The 18,672-nt window shown below is 43.4% G+C and overlaps 1 protein-coding gene and 1 pseudogene across 2 annotated transcripts in view; both read left to right on the forward strand.

Annotated features, from left to right (window-relative positions):
* Positions 1-2,988: 2,988 nt before the first annotated feature.
* LOC140710317 (uncharacterized) lies at positions 2,989-3,734 on the forward strand (annotated as a pseudogene).
* A 10,195-nt stretch (positions 3,735-13,929) lies between these two features.
* LOC119618597 (spermine oxidase-like) overlaps positions 13,930-18,672 on the forward strand; it is a 39,499-nt gene continuing 34,756 nt past the window's right edge. The window contains exon 1 of one of the 2 annotated variants that reach the window (XM_073008129.1): positions 13,930-14,103. The gene's annotated coding sequence lies outside the window, so the exon portion shown is untranslated. The remainder of the gene's footprint in view (positions 14,104-18,672) is intronic. The other variant, XM_073008135.1, reaches the window with a different exon arrangement.

The raw sequence follows: 18,672 nt of genomic DNA on the forward strand, positions 1-18,672 counted from the left end.
GTTAGATAAAATAACATTGATAATGTTAGTATTTTCTTCTCTCACTACCAATAGATATTGAGCTCACCCTCTCTAATTCATGCCCTTCCCTCTGTTAGGTGGCCATCACATACTGAAAAGGACTTGATTTTCTGAATTATCAAATGGTATATTTCTCCATGAGAACCTGAAGGGCATTGCTACTGAGCCCGGACAGGAAAGAACCATGGTCCCCATGGAACAGGTGTACAAATAATTACTTTTAATAATAAATTATTTTTATCGTATATTTAAAAAATATATCTCAATTGACACAACTGAACTGATTTTTGTCTTCAATATATCAAAAGTGTTTTATTTTTATGCAAATTTTAAACTGTGCATCGTTAATTTCTTCTAATGATTCTGGTAAATTTATTATGAAAAAATCATGGAATTTGCAATAACAGGATGACAAACTGGGAGAAATAAAATAAATAAAAAATTCATAGAAGTTACTTACACTTTGGTCAGAGTACAAAAAATAATTGAGTTTTATTTGATACACTAAAAAAATAAAATCTGAACACACTTTAGCTCTCAATATGATAAGTGACAACTAGAGATTCCTAGGGCTAAGGGTAAAGCTATTCTCAGAGAACACACAATGCAAATTAAGTTCACTCTCATTTTACTGACTTTAATTTTAGGCTGTTCTGAATATCATGAGTCTCAAAGTGTAGACATAATCATGGATAATGATGGGGAAAATAACACCATTAAATGTACTAGGCAAAAAAAGGCTGATCATAACATACGTGGGGTTAGCTCAGACATCTGAAGAAAAGATAAGGCATATAATGAAAAAAAGAACCCAAGAACTATTTGTATAGAATGAATATGTTCCACTGAGGGGAAAAAAGTAGTTGGGTAAAATTTATTTTTTTACCTTCATCACGAGATTTAACTTTTAAAGTGGCTTTATTTTATAAATAATATTTGAATAGTGAGTGATATTTTCACTTTGCCTTCTGTAGATTTAAGAATAAAATCTATTTTTAAAAACTGTTTTGTTATATTAATCAAAGTGTCATTTTAAACATATATTTATTCCATATTAATTGAGGAACCTTGTGAAACCTATGATGGGTCATAATAACAAAAGTAATTATAAGCATTTTGGGTGTCAACTTGAGGGGTTGATTGGCAAATAGCAATAAGTGGCAAACTCAAAAAGTCAGATGACAAATTTAGAAAATAAAAACTCATTTTTCACTAAAATTAATTTCATAAACATATCTTTTTAAGATACACAAATGCCAGAAGAATAACTAGATAAGCATCAAATGTTACTGATTTACTGCAGTGCATCAACAATTCTCTAGAAATTAAACTTAGTGTGGGGTGCAGCTGAAAGTACAACTCTTGCTGACAAGCATATTGTTAATTCTGAGACATTTAATTCTCAGCTGCCCTGGGGGAAAGCATAGGCAGGGAAAGTGTCACTGCTGAATTAGGAGGCAGAAAAATAGCTGGAGAGACTTGATCACAAATTGTGTGCTACCAATTTTGAAAAACCCTAATAATACTACAGGAAAATTTTTTGTTTCTATTTTGTTTACTTTTTTCTGACTATCCCAACCAAGAAGACATCAATTAGTAGACACCCGTCTTTACTAAAGGCTTGAAAGTTTTATTTTTACTCATTATATCCATATATATTACAGTGAAGAGATTGCAAGTCGTAGCTATTAACTGTGTCAAATATTAAATTTGGAGGGATATTTCCAAGTGGGAAATTGAAATGTGAAGGAATGCATTCTTTTCTGTGTACACTAATTAAAAGCAATTGAACTTCTTTCTGATATTATCCTCCCTCAGTGCATAAAATGTAGACAGAACATTTAAAATGCTTTAATTAATTTATTTAATATTCACAGACATAATGATTTTGTGCTTTTAACTTTTCTGGAGAATTCTATGCCTTCATTGATCACAAATTTTTGACCTCAGTTTAGGCTGCTGGCCTAAAAACAGGCACACTTGCCCCACTACTGCCACTGCTAGGGCCCAAAAACTGGTTCACTGGTGTCCAAGTCCCCAGCTAAACTTCAGCACAATTTCAACTAGTATCTGCACCTTAAGCCACTGAGGAAATCACAGAAACCACTGACCCTATGTACTGCCAAAGAAGTCATAAAAAGATCACACTACCATGGGCACACAAAATCAAAGCCAGAGTAATTTCTGCAGTCAACAACATATATACATCCTTAGGAAAACATATTTTTCTACAAATGCAATTTTTAAAAATTGGAACACCAGATGTGTACATATCAATAGAATGACACAGGAGACATAAAAAAGCAGGGAAATATGACATCACCAAAGGACCACAACAATTGTCCAGTGATATAGTTTGGATGTGTGTCCCTGCCCAAATTTCATATAGAAATGTAATTCCCAAGGTTGGAAGTGGGGACTGGTGGGAGGTAACTGGATCATGGGACTGGATTTCTCACGAATAATTTAGTACCATCCCTCTTGGTACTGTCCTCATAATAGTGAGTGAGTTCTCATGAGTTCTGTTCATTTAAAAGTGTGTAACACCTCCCCTTTGTTGTCTTGCTCCTGCTTTTACCATGTGATGTGTGTGCTCCCCCTTGGCCTTCTGCCATGATTGGAAGCTTCCTGAGGCTCCTCCAGAAGCAGGTGTCACTATTCTTCTTGTAATGTCTGCGAAACTGTGAGCCAATTAAACTTCTTTTCCTTATAAATTACCCAGTTTCAGATATTTCTTTATAGCAATGCGAGAACATGCTAATACATTCAGCAACAGACCCTAATATAAAAAGAATTGCTCAAAATGCCACATGAGGAATACAAAATATTGATTTGAAAGAAGCTCAATGAGATACAAGAGTGTAGGGAAAAGAAAAAAAATGAAAAATTGCTTTGCTTAAATGCTGTTAATTTGTAACTTTGCCCCAGCCACTTTGCCCCAACCTTGTGCTCACAGAAATATGTGTTGTATGAAATCAAAGTTTAAGGGATCTAGGGCTCTACAGGACATGCCTTGTTAACAAAATGTTTACAAGCAGTACGCTTGATAAAAGTCATCGCCATTCTCTAGTCTCAATAAACCAGGGGCACAATGCACTGTGAAAAGCTGCAGGGACCTCTGCCTTGAAAAGCTGGGTATTGTCCAAAGTTTATCCCCTTGTGATAGTCTGAAATTGGCCTCAGGGAATTAGAAAGACCTGACCATCCCCCAGCCTGACGCCTGTAAAGGGTCTGTGCTGAGGTGGATTAGTAAAAGAGGAAAGCCTCTTGCAGTTGAGATAGAGGAGGGCCACTGTCTCCTGCCTGCCCCTGGGAACTGAACGTCTCAGTATAAAACCCGATTGTACCTTTGTTCAGTTCTGAGATACGAGAAAAAACTGCCCTATGGCAGGAGGCGAGACATGTTGGCAGCAATGCTGCTTTGTTATTCTTTACTCCACTGAGATGTTTGGGTGGAGAGAAACATAAATCTGGCCTACATGCACATCCAGGCATAGTACCTCCCCTTGAACTTAATTATGACATAGATTCTTTTGTTCACATGTTTTCTTGCTGACCTTCTCCCTGTTATCACCCTGTTCTCCTACCGCATTCCTCTTGCTGAGATAATGAAAATAATAATCAATAAAAACTGAGGGAACTCAGAGACCGGTGCCAGTGCACATCCTTGGTATGCTGAGTATCGGTCTCCTGGGCCCACTGTCATTTCTCTATATTTTATCTCTGTCTTATTTCTTTTCTCAGTCTCTTGTCCCACCTGACGAGATATACCCACAGGTGTAGAGGGGCAGGCCACCCCTTCACAAGAGAAATCTAGAAACAAATACAAAGAAATCAGAAAATCAATTCAGGATAAGAACCGAGAAATTTACCAGAGAGATCAATATTTTAAAGAAAAAGCAAGCAGAAAATCTGGAACTAAAAAAGTCATTGAAAGAAATACAAAATACAGTGAAATCATTAATAATAAAATAATCAGAATAACAAATCTCAGAAATTGAAGACAGGTCTTTTGGAATTATCCAATCAGACAAAAAAAAAAAAAAAAAAAGAATAAGAATGAACATCTTCAAGATGTCTGGGACTACACAGAGTGATGGAACTTACGAATTATCGGTATTCCTGAGATCACCCTCTATTAGTCCATTTTTGCACTGCTATAAAGAAATGCCTGAGACTGGATAATTTATAAAGAGAAGAGGTTTAATTGACTCACAGTTCTGCAGGATATACAGAAAGCACAGTGGCTTCTGCTTCTAAGGAGGCTTTAGAAAGCCTCCAATCATAGCAGAAGGCAAAGGGGGAGTGAGGCACATCACATGGCTGGAGTAGGAGAAAGAGGCAAGGAAGATGCACACTACACAGTTTCAATCAACCACATCTCACAATAACTCACTCACTCACTATTACAAGAACAGCACCAAGGAAATGATACTAAGCCATTTACGAGAAACTGCCTCAGTGATCCAATCATTTTCCAGTAGGCCTCACCTCCAACATTGGGGCCCCACGTTCAACATAAGATTTGAGTGGGGACACAGATCCAAACCATATCACCTTCAGATGTAGATAGACCAAAACTTTAGAAAATATATATAACGAAATAATCAATGAAAACTTCCCAAGTTTATCAAAAGAGTCAGACATCCCGATACAGGAGGCCCAGTGATCCCCAGGAAAATACGTTGCACAAAGGACTTAACCATGGCATATTATATTCAGAAGGTCTGAAGTAAAAGTGAAAGTATTTTAAAATTAGTGAGAGTAAAGTATCTAGTCACCTATAAAGGAAACTGCATCAAACTAACAGCAGACTTTCCAACAGAAACCTTGCAGGCCAGAAGTGAACGAGATGGTACCTTCACAAAGCGCTTAAAGAAAAACACTGTCAGCCAGAAGTTTGTATCCTTTTGATAAGCTTCATAAATGAAGGAGAATTAAAGTTTTCCCTAGACAAGCAAATGCTAAGAGACTTTGTCACCACTAATCTAGTCCTACAGGAAATGCTCAAAAGGGTCTTAAACACGGAAACAAAAGGTTGATATTCACAAAAATACACAAAAGATATAAAATTCACAGCTTGTATAAAACAATCACACAAGGAGCAAGGGAAAAATATAAAACGGCAACATGACAGAATTTCATCAAACCACAAAGACAGAGAAAAAATAAAGAAAAAAAGAAGTTAGGTATTGATGGAACGTATCTCAAAATAATAAGAGCTATTTATGACAAACTCACAGCCAATATCATACTGAATGGGCAAAAACTGGAAGCATTCCCTTTGAAATCTGGCACAAGACAGGGATGCCCTCTCTCACCACTCCTATTCAACATAGTGTTGGAAGTTCTGGCTAGGGCAATCAGGCAAGAGAAAGAAATCAAGGGTATTCGGTTAGGAAAAGAAGAAGTCAAATTGTCCGTGTTTGCAGATGACATGATTGTATATTTAGAAAACCCCACCATCTCAGCCCAAAATCTCCTTAAGCTGATAAGCAACTTCAGCAAAGTCTCAGGATACAAAACTAATGTGCAAAACCCACAAGCATTCTTATACACCAGTAACAGACAGAGAGCCAAATCATGAATGAACTTCCATTCACAATTGCTTCAAAGATAATAAAATACCTAGGAATCTAACTTACAAGGGATGTAAAAGAACTCTTCAAGGAGAACTACAAACCACTGCTCAATGAAATAAAAGAGGACACAAACAAATGGAAGAACATACCATGCTCATGGATAGGAAGAATCAATAGAAAATGGCCATACTGCCCAAGGTAATTTATAGATTCAATGCCATCCCCATTAAGCTCCAATGACTTTCTTCACAGAATTGGAAAAAACTGCTTTAAAGTTCATAAAATTAGCGAGAGTAAAGTATTTAGTCACCTATGAAGGAAACTGCATCAAACTAACAGCAGACTTTCCAACAGAAACCTTGCAGGCCAGAAGTGAACGAGATGGTAACTTCACAAAGTGCTTAAAGAAAAACACTGTCAGCCAGAAGTTTGTATCCTTTTGATAAGCAAAAAAGACCCCGCATTGCCAAGACAATCCTAAGTCAAAAGAACAAAGCTAGAGGCATCACGCTACCTGACTTCAAACTATACTACAAGGCTACGGTAACCAAAACAGCATGATACTGGTACCAAAACAGAGAGATAGATCAATGGAACAGAACAGAGTCCTCAGAAATAATACCACACATCTACAGCCATCTGATCTTTGACAAACCTGAGAAAAACAAGAAATGGGGAAAGGATTCCCTATTTAATAAATGGTGCTGGGAAAATTGGCTAGCCATAAGTCGAAAGCTGAAACTGGATCCTTTCCTTACTCCTTATATGAAAATTAATTCAAGATGGATTAGAGACTTAAATGTTAGACCTAATACCATAAAAACCCTAGAAGAAAACCTAGGTAATACCATTCAGGACATAGGCCTGGGCAACAACTTCATGTCTAAAACACCAAAAGCAACAGCAACAAAAGCCATAATTGACAAATGGGATCTAATTAAACTAAAGAGCTTCTGCACAGCAAAAGAAACTACCACCAGAGTGAACAGGCAACCTACAGAATGGGAGAAAATTTTTGCAATCTACTCATCTGTCAAAGGGCTAATATCCAGAACCTACAAAGAACTCAAACAAATTTACATGAAAAAAACAAACAACCCCATCAAAAAGTGGGCAAAGGAGATGCACAGACATTTCTCAAAAGAAGACATGCATACAGCCAACAGACACATGAAAAAACGCTCATCATCACTGGCCATCAGAGAAATGCAAATCAAAACCACAATGAGATACCATCTCACACCAGTTAGAATGGCAATCATTAAAAAGTCAGGAAACAACAGGTGCTGGAGAGGATGTGGAGAAATAGGAACACTTTTACACTGTTGGTGGGATTATAAATTGGTTCAACCTATGGAAAACAGTATGGTGATTCCTCAAGGATCTAGAACTAGAAATACCATATGACCCAGCCATCCCATTACTGGGTATATACCCAAAGGATTATATAAATCATGCCGCTATAAAGACACATGCACACGTATGTTCACTGTGGCACTATTCACAATAGCAAAGACTTGGAATCAACCCAAATGTCCATCAGTGACAGACTGGATTAAGAAAATGTGGCACATATATACCATGGAATACTATGCAGCCATAAAAAAGGATGAGTTTGTGTCCTTTGTAGGGACATGGATGCAGCTGGAAACCATCATTCTCAGCAAACTATCACAAGAACAGAAAACCAAACACCGCATGTTCTCACTCATAGGTGGGAACTGAACAATGAGATCACTTGGTCAAAGGGGAACATCACACACCGGGGCCTATTATGGGGAGGGGGGTGGGGGGAGGGATTGCATTAAGAGTTATACCTGATGTAAATGATGAGTTGATGGGTGCAGCACACCAACATGGCACAAGTATACATATGTAACAAACCTGCACATGATACACATGTACCCTAGAACTTAAAGTATAATAATTAAATAAATAAATAAATAAATAGAAAAAAAGAAGTCATAAAATAACTTGAAAACAATATAACAGGAATAAAATCTCATATATCAATGTTAACCTTGAATGTAAATAGAATAAATGCTCTACTTAAAAGATAAAGATTGGCGGAATGAATTTTTAAAAACCATAACATAGCTATATGCTGCCTATAAGATACTCATCTTACCCATAAAGACCCATATAAACTAAAAATAAAGAGGTGGATAAAGATATTCCACACAAATGAAAATCAACAGTAAGCAAGACTAGCTATACTTAGATAAACACTGTATAACAAAAATCGTTTTAAAAAAAGACAAAAAAGGTCATTATATAATGATAAAGAGATCAACTTAGCAAGAGGATGTAACAATCCCAAATACATATACATCCAACATCAAGCACCCAAACTCAGAAATACGATATTCCTAGACCTGAAAAAAAGAGATACACAGCACACAATAATAGTGGGGGAATTCAACATCCTGTTCACAGCACCAGACAGATCATCAAGACAAAAATTAACAAACATTGGTCTTAAATTAGACTTGAGACCAAATGGACATAACGGACATTTACAAAGCATTCTACCCAATATATATTCTTTTCATCAGCACATGGAACATTCTCTAAGACTGACTACAAGTTAGGTCATAAAACAAGTCTTAAATTTTTAAAAATCAAAATCATATCGAGTATCTTCTCAGGCTACAGTGGAGAAAAGCTAGAAATCAACAGCAAGAGGAACTTTGGAAACTATATAAATACATGGAAATTAAATAGCATGCTCCTGAACAGTCACTAGGTCAATAAAGAAATTAAGATGGAAATTAAACGTTTTTTGAAACAAGTGAAAATAAAAACACAACATACCAAAACCTATGGTATACAGCAATAGCAGTGCCAAGAGGGAAGTCTTAAGATTAAAGCCTGTATCAAAAAAGTAAAAGGACCACAAATTTACAAGCTAACGTCACACCTTAAGGAACTAGGAAAAGAACAAACCAAACACAAAGTTAGCAGAAAAATATAAATAACAAGGAACAGAACAAAAATAAATAAAATAGAACCCCCCCCAAAATACAAAGGATCAATGAAACAAAAAAATTAGTTCTTTGAAGATACACAAAACTGACAAACCACTAGCTAGACTAAGAAGAAAAAAAAAAAAAAAGAAGATCCAAATAAACACAATCAGAAATGACAAAGGAGACATTACAACTGATACCACAGACGTACAAAAGGTCACTAAAGACTATTACAAACAAGTATTCACAACTTAGATAATCTAGAGTAAATGGATAAATTCCTGAAAACACAGTTTCCCAAGATTAAACCAAGATAAAAGAGAATTCCTGAACAGACAAAAAATTGGTAATGAGATTGAAATCAGTAATAAAAAATCTCTCAACAAAAAAATCCCAGGATGAGGAGGATTCACAGCCAAATTACACTAAACATATAAAAAAATTAATACCCATTCTTTTGAAACTATTCTAAAACATAGATAAGGAGGGAATCCTCAACAAGACACTAAAAAATGGAATCCAACAGCACCTTAAAAAGATACTACACCATGATCAGGTGGAATTTATCCCAAGGGCGGAAGGATAGTTCAACATATGAAAATCAGTAAGCGTGATATATCACATCAACAGAATTAGAAACAAAAACCGTATGATCATCTCAACAGATGCAGAAAAGGCATCCAATAAAACTCAGCATCCCTTTATGATAAAAATCCTCAACAAACTAGGCATAGAAGAAATACACCTCAACATAATAAAGATTATATATAACAAACCCCCAGCCAGCATCATACTTTTTAAAAAATAGAAACCTTTCAGATCCTCCTGTGTATCATTCATCTATAAGAATGTTTTAGTACTTCTGCTTATTACAAGAGGGCAGCTGATTAATATCAATCTCTTTTTCTTTCTCCCACTAGAATCAGAAGACCTTTCAGAACAGGATTTTCTTGTTCACTTGTTTTACCTACATCCTTAGCAACTAGCACAGGGCCCTAAATAGAGAAATTTGAAAATACATTTAATGATGCTGGTAGAAATATTTCTGAGGACATGTTTTGTGCATAAGGAAATGAGTAAGAAGACTTTTTCCCCACTTTTTGCAAAGACCTCAATCGCAAGTCTAAAATATGCATTACCTAAAGTCTATCTCATTTTTTAATAATTCTATCTTATTTTTAAACATTTTATATTCAGGGGGTACCTGTGCAGGTTTTTTATGTGGGTATATTTTGTGATGCTGAGGTTTGGGCTTCTAATGATCCTGTTGCCCAAGTAGCAAACATAGTACCCCACAGGTAATCTCCCAACGCTTGCTCCCTATCGTCCCTCCTCTAATTTAGAGTGTCCCACGTCTACTCTTCCCATTTTGTGTCCATGTGTACCCAACAACATCATATTTAATATGGGAAAGTTGAAAGCATTTCCTGTAAGAACTAGAACAAGACAAGGATGCCAACTTTCACTACTCTTATTCAACACAGTGCTGGAATTCCTTGCCAGAGCAATCAGGCAGAAAAAAGAAATAAAACGCATCCAAATTGGAAAACAGGAAGTCAAGTTATCCCTGTTTGATGATGATATAATATTATTCCTGAAGAGCCCTAAAGACACCACCAAAAATTCTTAAATTTGACAAAGGAAGCAGTAAAGCTTCAGGATACAAAAATTAATGTACAAAGATCAGTAGTGTTTATAGACACCAATAATGAGCCAGCCAAAGACCGAATCAAGAAAAAAATTCCATTTACAACAGCTACAAAAAAATACCGAGGAATATCTTTAACCTAGGAAAGACTTCTAGAAGGAGAACTATGAAACACTGATGAAAAAAATCCTAGATGACATAAACAAATGAAAAACCCCACGCTGATAAATTAGAATATACAATATCATTAAAATGACCATACTGTTCAAGGCAAACTACAGATTCAACACAATCCCTATCAAAGAAAGAAAGAAAAAGAAATTGCCCAGCTGGTGTCTGCTGCAGAATTGCTTGCTTACTTATTGGGGAGCAATCTCCCATGTTTGGTCACAGAAGTGTTCTGTATTGATTGTTGGGGTGTGAGAGCAGAGGATAAACAGTTTGTTTTTCAGTCCCTGGGGTTTTTACAGAGGTAATCAAGTTAAATGAGGTCATTAGGATGGGCCCTAATCCAATGTGACTGGTGTCCTTATAAGAAGAGGAGATTTGAGCTGGGCGCGGTGGCTCACGCTTGTAATCCCAGCACTTTTGGAGGCTGAGACACGAGGTCAGGAGTTTGAGACCAGCCTGGCCAATATGGTGAAACTCCATCTCTACTAAAAATACAAAAATTAGCCAGGTGTGGTGGCACACACCTGTAATCCCAGCTACTCAGGAGGCTGAGGCGGAAGAATCACTTGAACCTGGGAGGTGGATGTTGGAGTGAGCCAAGATCCTGCCACTGCACTCCAGCCTGGGCAACAGAGCGAGACTCTGTCTCAAAAAACAAAACAAAACAACCCAAAACAGAACAAAACAAAACAAAACAAAACAAAAGAGGAGATTTGAGAGAGAGCTCATGGGAAGGTGATGGCAGACATGGAGGTGAAGCCAATGAACACCAGAATGCCAGAAAACTACCAGAAGATAGGAGAGAGGCTGGAACAGATTCTCCCTTCTAGAGGGAACCCACCTACACTTTAATCTTGGATTAATGCCCTCTAGAATGGTGAGAAACTAAATTTCAGTTGTTTAAGTCCCCTAGTCTGTGGCATTTTGTAATGGCAGCCCTAGCAAATGAGTACAACACTCCACTCTTTCCATCAAGAGGTGGAGTTGATTTATCCTTCCCTTGAATATGGGCTGACCTTATGACTTTCTTCAGCCATAGAATGTGGTAGAAATCATGACTTGGCAGTTCTGAGTCTAGGTCTTAAGATGTTTGGTTGCTTCCATATTCACCCTCTGGGAAGCCAAACCACCACATGCTAAGGAAGTCTAGGCTATCCTGCTGGAGAGGTCCCATGGAGAAACAGGCCATTTTGATTGTTCCAGCTTCAGTCAAGCTTCTAGCTAATGTCCCCAGTCAACATCATATGCAGCAGAACTGTCCAATTGAGTCCAGCAAACCCCCCAAATAGTGAGAAATAAGAAATCATTCAGCTGGGCATGGTGGCTCACGCCTGGGAGGCCGAGGCGGGTGGATCACCTGAGGTCAGGAGTTCGAGACCAGCCTGACCAACATGGTGAAACTCCATCTCTACTAAAAATACAAAATAATTAGCTGGGTTTAATCTCAGCTACTTGGGAGGCTGAGGCAGGAGGATCACTTGAACCCAGGAGGTGGAGGTTGCAGTGAGCCAAGATTGCGCCACTGCATGCAGCCTGGACAACAGAGTGAGATTCTGACTCAAAAAGAAAAAAAAAAAGTTGTTTTAAACCACTACATTTGGGGCAGCTTGTTATGTAGCAATGGGCAACTGAGATGTGCATCTTCAGTTCAGTGGGGCAAGTACTCCAGCATCTCTGCCACTGCTGCCCTTAAAGCCTCCAGTGCCATCCTTGCCACCCTCCTCCTGATGGATTCTGGGTGACTCCTGCCTCCTCATATTGCTTGCTTCTCTTCTTTTTTATTTTTATTTTTAAAGATACATTCTATTTGATGTTCCCAGCATTGCTCACTTCTATACACTAATTTTCAGGGGTGCATCTTGTTGGCAGGGCCTGGGTGCTGCCAGCACTTCAGCTGCAAAGGAGACTGGGAAAGAGTGTTTCTGGCTTTGGCATGTGGGGAGGGGTTGGAAAGGTCCCCTAACATACAAAGATGTTCAAAAGGTACTGGCATCCCTGAAATGTAATGAAGGTCTTCAACCATGCCCAATACTTTTTGGGAACTTAATGTGTTCTTGGCACACAGCTCTGGGTCCGTTCACCTTCTAAGGGTAAACAGGGCCCTGAAATCACCTTTCCTCACTCTCCATCCACATGAATTAGGAAGAATTGACTCTAGGGATGGATGTGTGACTCAGACCCAACTAATCTGAATATCAGAACCTCAGTGATTAGTTTGGAATGATATGTGAACCAGTCCAAGGCAACTAGGTGTCACCTTGGCTTTTTGCTGAAATAAATGAGGACTTGGGCTGAGAGGATGGAGCCTAGAGCAGCTGGAAGCCAACTTCCTACTGCAAAGAACAGAGATGAAAGAGGGGAAGGAAGACCAAATGCTGATGTATTTTGTGCTTCTTGGTACCTGAATCAGTCAGACCACCTTTTATGTGAGCATATAAATTACCTGTCTGCTTACACCAAGCCAATTTGCATAGTTTCCCATCATTTGTAATCCATCAAGTCCATATTAATATTTTTATTTAACAAACTATTTTTTATTTTTTATTTTTTGAGATGGTGTCTTGCTCTGTCACACAGGCTAGAGTGCAGTGGTGTGATCTTGGCTCACTGCAACCTCCGCCTCCCGGGTCCAAGCGATTTTCCTATTTCAGCCTCCCGGGTAGCCCCCCACTACGCCCGGCTAATTTCTGTATTTTTAGTAGAAACGGGGTTTCACCATATTGGTCAGGCTGGTCTTGAACTCCTGACCTCAGGAGATCCACCTGCCTCGGCCTCCCAAAATGCGGGGATTACAGGCATGAGCCACCGTGCTGGCCTTATTTAATAAACTCTTTGAAGTAGGTACTATTTATTAACCCTATTTTACAAGTGAAGAAACTGAAGCAAAGAGATTAAGTAGTTTACCTAAGGCTACCTAGGGGCAGAATTCAAATCCAGGAGATACAATTCTGAGAGCTAACAAATATTCCGCTCTCCTCGGTGACCCAGGAGGATTCACAGAGGAGGGTGTGACATGTAGACTGACATTTAACCCCAAGAGGGCATAGGGATTTGTGGGGTGGGGTGGGGAGAAGAGGCTTCCAGGGGACGGAACAGCTTGGGCAATGACAAGGCCTTTTCTGCTGAGAGGAAACCTCACCTGAAATTCACTTGCCCCAGTCCTGAAGCCTGTCCCCAAGCGGTTCCCTCTTGGAGGGGAGCATCAAACCCCATTTCTCCAGGGCCACCTCTACCCTCCTGGCTTCTGGACCTCTGCCGCCGCCCTATGCTACACGTCGCTGCCTGTCCTGCGGTGGGTCCCCTGCGGGAGGGGGGACCCCTGATAGGGAGGGAGGAGGTGCGGGCCCAGATCTGGGCGCGGGACCTGGGTTTCCGAGGCAGGAATCCAGCAGTCTCCGGCTTCAGCGGCTTCCAGCTTCCTGGCTCCCGGCTCCCGGCTCCCGGCTCCCGGCTCCCGGCGGGGCGGGCCCGGGGAGGAGCTCGGCGCGTCCCCGCCCAGAGGCGGAACGGAGGGCCGGGCCGGAGCGGGGTGGGTAGGGGACGCGAGGCGCAGCGGGGCCCCACACAGGCCGCGGCGGCTGGCTCGGGCCCCTACAGTCCCGGCGGCGGCTGGAGGAGGAAGCCAGGCGGCTGGCGGAGGAGGAGAGAAGGAGGAGGCCGAGACCGGTGCGCCGCTCGCCGCAGACTTACTTCCCCGGCTCAGCAGGGAAAGGTACGGTGCGCCCGCTCTCCGGCCCCGGGCCCCGGCTCTCAGCCTCCCTCGGGCGCAGGCAGGGGCTGCGGCCGCAGCGAGAGGGTGAGGGGCCCGGAGCGGTCCCCGAGGGCTCGGCCGGCGCGGGGCTTGGGCGGCCAGCGCGGCGCTCGGGCGCTCGGGCGGGGGTGCGGGGCGTTCCGGGAGGCTCGCGGGGAGCGGGGGGCGCCGCGCCCCCCTGGCTCCCGCGGGGGAAAGCAGTGGTGTGGGCCGGGGTGGCGGTGATCCCGGCGCTAGGGCTGCGCGGCCCGGGCCGGGCGCCGGGGGTAGAGTGCCGGACGGACCTCCGGGCTGCGTGCGGGAGGGGAGCCTCCCGGCTGCCCGGCAGGCGCGCCCCGTGGGCGCAGACAAAGCCGGGCGCGGACGCCCCGCGACGACTCGGACTGCCGGGAGGGTGGGCACCGGGGAGAGGACAGAAGGCTCCCCAGTGATGGCCCGAACGCCAGGAGAGTCTGTGCTGACCGCTCTGGGCTCCGGGCGTCCGGGTGGTCCCTTTAGGGCCCCTGGCAGGGTGAGGAGCTGCTTTCTCCTAAGGGCCAACTAGGGTCTTACGGGATGCCCCGGGCTTGGCGGGAGCCGGGCTCGCAAAGGGTTCGGGCGTGTTGGACGGCTTACTTTGGGGGAGGGGCTGAGGGAAGCCACTGCCCTGGGGTAGGGACGAGGGCTCCTTTAGAGCAGTTGAGGGGCCCGCGGCGCTTGAGCCAGGGGGCTTGGCCCGATGAGATACGGGCGGTTCCTGGCATGTATAGTGAGAGGTGCCCACAGGTTGTTTGCAGAACATTGCTGTTGATGGCATATCACGTACCAATCTGTGGGGGCAAGTTGGCCATGATTGGAGCCAGCAGTAGGTGCCCTGGGGTTACCGGGAGCGGCGCGGGCCGGGGTGCCATGCATCCGAAAGTGTGTGCAGTGAAGCCCGCACATCTGCATTCGGCCACCCCTGCCCCCTTGCCTCCTGTTAGGCGGAGAAAGCATCCCAATTCCTGCCGCTGGCCCTGCCTCCGCTTGGGCTCCAAGGTCCTCTCCCTGTCCCCCTTTCTGCAGTTACCCCTGCTCTCTCCGGTGTTAGAAGTGGCTTCTTTCCCCCTGGATCGTCCATAGCTTTATGAGAAATATGCTTTGGCACCCTGTCTCTCCAATTTTGTAGCTCCCTTTTTGCCTTATTCCCTCATTCCCTCCAGCTTCAGACCTTTTTCCCTTCACAGCAAAACTTCTCTGGAGAGCCTTCTGCACTCGCTTCTTCGGAGCACAGCTCTTCCGTTCTTTAGCTGGCTTGCCCTGACTTCGGTCCTACCCCTTCACTGAAATAGCCTCAACCAAGCTCTCCAGTGAGCTCCACGCCCCCACAAGCAAGTCTTCTTCCACCTCTCCTGGTCTCCTTGAACACTCTCCTTCAAGAACCAGTATCCTCCCTTGGCTTCTCCTGGTTTTCTTCCCTCCTTGGCTGCCGTTTTTCTTAGACTTCTTTTCAGACAACTTCACTCAGCTCCAAATGTTGGAGGGCCCCAGGGCTCTGTCCATAGCCGCTTCTCTCCCCGGTCTATTTACAAACTCTTCCCCGTTTCATTCTTTCTTATGATTTTAAAAATCAAGCATCAGTTTGCAAACATACAGATCTTAAATGTACATCATTCTGATAGTTTTAAATAGCAGATTTTATCTCCAGCCCCAGCCTCTCTACCTAACCCCCATCTGATGATTTTTGATGTCCTGGGTGACAAAAAACTTAATATGGATGAAAATAGAACCCTGATGGCACTCCCCAGGCCTTCCCATCTTAGTGAATGACCCATCATCTACTCACTTTTTTTATTCTTATTTTTATTTTTTGAGACGGAGTTTCGCTGTTTTCGCCCAGGCTGGAGTGCGATGACGTGATCTCGGCTCACTGCAACCTCCGCCTCCTGAGTTCAAGTTATTTTCCTGCCTCAGCCTCCCAAGTAGCTGGGATTACAGGCATGCGCCACCACGCCCGGCTAATTTTTATATTTTTAGTAGAGATGGGGTTTCACCATGTTGCCCAGGCTGGTCTCAAACTCCTGACCTCAGGTGATCCACCCGTCTTGGCCTCCCAAAGTGCTGGGATTACAGGCATGAGCCATTTCTCCTGGCCCATCTACTCACTTTTAAAGATGGGAAACCTAGCCGGGCGTGGTGGCTCACGCCTGTAATCCCAGCACTTTGGGAGGCCAAGGCAGGTGGATCACCTGAGGTCGGGAGTTCAAGACCAGCCTGACCAACGTGGAGAAACCCCGTCTCTACTAAAAATACAAAATTAGCTGGGCGTGGTGGCGCACGCCTGTAATCCCAGCTACTCAGGAGGCTGAGGCTGGGAATTGCTTGAACCCGGGAGGCGGAGGTTGCCGTGAGCCGAGATCGTGCCATCGCTCTCCAGCCTGGGCAACAAAAGTGAAGCTCCATCTCAGTCAAGAAAGAAAGAAAGGAAGGAAGGGAGGGAGGGAGGGAGGAAGGAAGGAAGATGGAAAAGAGGGAGGGAGGAAGGGAGGGAGGGAGGAAGGAAGGAAGGCAGGAAGGAAGGAAGGAAGGAAGGAAGGAAGGAAGGAAGGAAGGAAGGAAGGAAGGAAGGAAGATGGGAAACCAGGGGCACAACTCCACCAAGAGCAAGTCCTTTTGGTTCTTTTCACAAAATTGATCTCAGGTCTGCCCTCTGTGCTCTGACTCCACTGTTACGGCCCCAGGCTACCTGCCCCAAGCCAAGCCAAGCCACCTAACCCTCTCCCCAGGTCTGCACTTGTCCTCCTCTGATCTATTTTAGTAGAGCAGCAAGAATGATATAGAAACTGTTGATGGGACCATCTCATTTCTCTAAAATTCTTGATAGCTCCCTATCACACTTGATTAAAATCTCAAAGCTTTCCCTCAGCCTACCAGACCCTTCCCATTCTGGCCACAGCTGACCTCCCCAGCCTTATCTGGACCACTGTCTCCTCTGCATTCTCCCTGACAGACTCATCTGAATCATTTCTGCCCTTTGGACACCCTAAGCTCTCTCCTGCCCCAGGGCCTTTGCTTGTGCTATCTTTCCTGCCACGAGTGTTTTTCCAGTGCCCTTTACTGGCCTGGCTTTTCTCCTTCTTATTTTTAAGGTCTTCACTTAATTATACCTTCCTCAAATGCCTTCCCAGTCTTGGGAAGTCCCCCATAATTCATCATAGCACCTGACTTACTTTCTATATTATATTTATCACAATTCACAACCATTTGTTACAGTTGTTTGTATATTTGACTTATCTGGCTTCTTAAGGGCCGGAACCTTGACTGAAAGGACCAGTGCTGTATCTGGAGCATCTAGCACAGTGCCTGGCATATAGCTGATGCCCAGGAAATCTGAAGCCAGGTGGGCAGATTGGGGCTGGGTTGGGCAGACAGGTGGGTATTGCAGTGAGCACAGGAGCCCCCTTTAAACTTCAAGTGACCCTGAGGATTTTTTTTTTTTCCCCACAAAAGCAATTGTGCAGATTGCTGCAAGAATCTAAGGGCGCCAATGGGATGTGAAAAAGGGAAGTGGAGAAGGTACGGGTGGCTCGAGAGCAGGCCTGTATGTCGAGGGCAGCCGGTGGGATGTGAGTCTGTGCGTGTCACTGTGGTTGGGGTAAATGATTTCCTTTGCTTTCTTTGGTAGAAATCCAGGCTGGGTCAGCAGAAGGATATGTGTGCATGTTGGGTGGGAGGGAGATTCTCTAGCTCGCAAGATGTGGGCAGCCTGGGCAGCCAGGAATTGATTTCAGCCCACTCTCTTGGGGGACTGCTGGGTGCCTAGCCCTGGGGTGGTCTCTCTCTAGACTCTTGCCTTTCTACCCACAGCTTTCCTGTTTGCACAGAGGAGCCAGCTGAGTGTTAAATTGTGTGGCTGGTACTCTCAGAATGGAAGGCTGAGAGCTAGGGGACCTCAGATCTGGGAGGGAGGGGAGCTGGGCCCTGGACAGGAGACAGGGGTGGACCAAGGTAACACCACGACGTGGGTGCTAGAACTAGGGGCAGTGGTCCAGATCTGGGATCGGGCTGGCATGCCTAGGAAAGGCCTTGAGCTGGGATAGGTGGGGATGAGGAGGGCATCCTGGGTGGGAGGAATCAAGCAGAGGTCAAGAGGCAGGGCAGGGCCCTGGCAAATTCACTGTATGCCCTGCATTGTTCTAAGGACTTTGCAAACGTTAACTCCTTTAATCCTCTTAAAGGCTCTATAAGGTAGGTCTTATTCCCATTTTACAGATGGGAAGACTGAGACACAGTCATACAACTAAATAATGACAGAATGAGGATTGAATCCAAACATTTTACAGATGGGAAGACTGAGTCATAGTCATACAACTAAATAATGACAAAGTGAGGATTGAATCTAAGCAACTTGACTCCAGAATCCATGTTCAAAATCAGTCCACTCTGCCACTTCTCTCATGCCTCTCAGTTATGTGTCAGCCGAGGGCTTCCTAAGAAGAGGCTTTCCCTGCCTCCCAGAGGTGCCTGGCCTTGGGGGCTGGGGAGGTGGGAAAGAAGTTACACCCTTTAAGG

Source organism: Chlorocebus sabaeus, chromosome 2, assembly GCF_047675955.1.
Source record: "Chlorocebus sabaeus isolate Y175 chromosome 2, mChlSab1.0.hap1, whole genome shotgun sequence".
Lineage (NCBI taxonomy): Eukaryota > Metazoa > Chordata > Mammalia > Primates > Cercopithecidae > Chlorocebus > Chlorocebus sabaeus.